The 1,112-nt window shown below is 46.8% G+C and overlaps 1 protein-coding gene across 7 annotated transcripts in view; it reads left to right on the top strand.

The window, feature by feature from the left end:
- Positions 1-1,112, top strand: part of ZNF521 (zinc finger protein 521) — a 235,415-nt gene that overhangs the window by 163,966 nt on the left and 70,337 nt on the right. The window lies entirely within an intron of this gene.

The raw sequence follows: 1,112 nt of genomic DNA on the forward strand, positions 1-1,112 counted from the left end.
TCCAGATTTTCATGGTAAATTCCATCTTGAATTTAAATAGTTGTAGAAGGAATTTTATGCCGTTCACGTTGAAAGTAGTGAGGGGTGATATAATTGTAAATCTGCCTGGTTTGGCTTTGGATGTGTAATAAATCTCTAGTGTCTAAATACATACAGTTTATGTGTTTGATAATAAACACAGGGTTCTTCGCGGCCATTCTTCTGTGTTTCTGTTGACAATTTGCAGGGATTTTCTCTGTGATTTCCCTCAATGAAAACAAGAAGAAAGGAAATATTTCAAAATGTAGGGCTGCTTTGCATTATGAGAGTCACATGAAGGACCTCTGACAAGCCTAAGATTTCCATGTGTTTGAGAGGCTGTCAAAAATGCTCTGAGCCAAAAATGAGATTTGTTTGTACAATGTAAACCCGTTTATCTAGAGGTCCAAGGGACACCTGAAAGCTCTGGATAAGCAGTTTTGGATGAAGTCAGCAGCTTTTTTAGAAGGGCCTACCCTTCAGGTTCCCCAGACCAGTCAGGGCTGAAAAGGCAATTGGTGCCTCATCACCACACGGAGATTTTGGGAGCCTGTAACATGGCCCCACTGACTTTGCCTTTCTGCACAAGAGCTCCCTGTATTCCAGTGCACTGAGTTTCAAATGTCAATTAGCTAGAAACACCCTTGCTTCTTGTCCCGTTTTGGACCCAGATGTCCCCACACAGTTAAGTCTCCTACCCTTGAAAGCCAGCATCAGCCTTACTCTCCAAGGTGCACCTAAGCCCACCGACTAGAGGTGGGAGAGGAGGTCTGCCTTTTCTCTACATCCCATGCTTTCCTGTCCATCCACTTCACCTGTGTGGCTTTAATGACGTTTTCATGAGTAGAGCTGAACAGCTGACACTGTGAGTAATAGTAAGTGTCTTCTCCAATGTGTATTCGAGGAGGGAGCCCCCGGTGGTCCAGGGGAAAATTCACTGCACTGTCACTGCAGAGACCCGGGTTCGATTCCCGGTCGGGGCCACTCCCCGGGCAGATGGAGCTCGTTAGCCCTGTAAGGCAATCCATCTACGTCCTGAGGACCTCGCTGCCACCGTCCAAGCGTGCTTGGCCCCGGCAGATGAACCTCAGGAT

The sequence above is a fragment of the Empidonax traillii genome, unplaced genomic scaffold (assembly GCF_003031625.1).
Source record: "Empidonax traillii isolate 1590-97213 ecotype Southwest subspecies unplaced genomic scaffold, ASM303162v1 scaffold215:size2007263, whole genome shotgun sequence".
Lineage (NCBI taxonomy): Eukaryota > Metazoa > Chordata > Aves > Passeriformes > Tyrannidae > Empidonax > Empidonax traillii.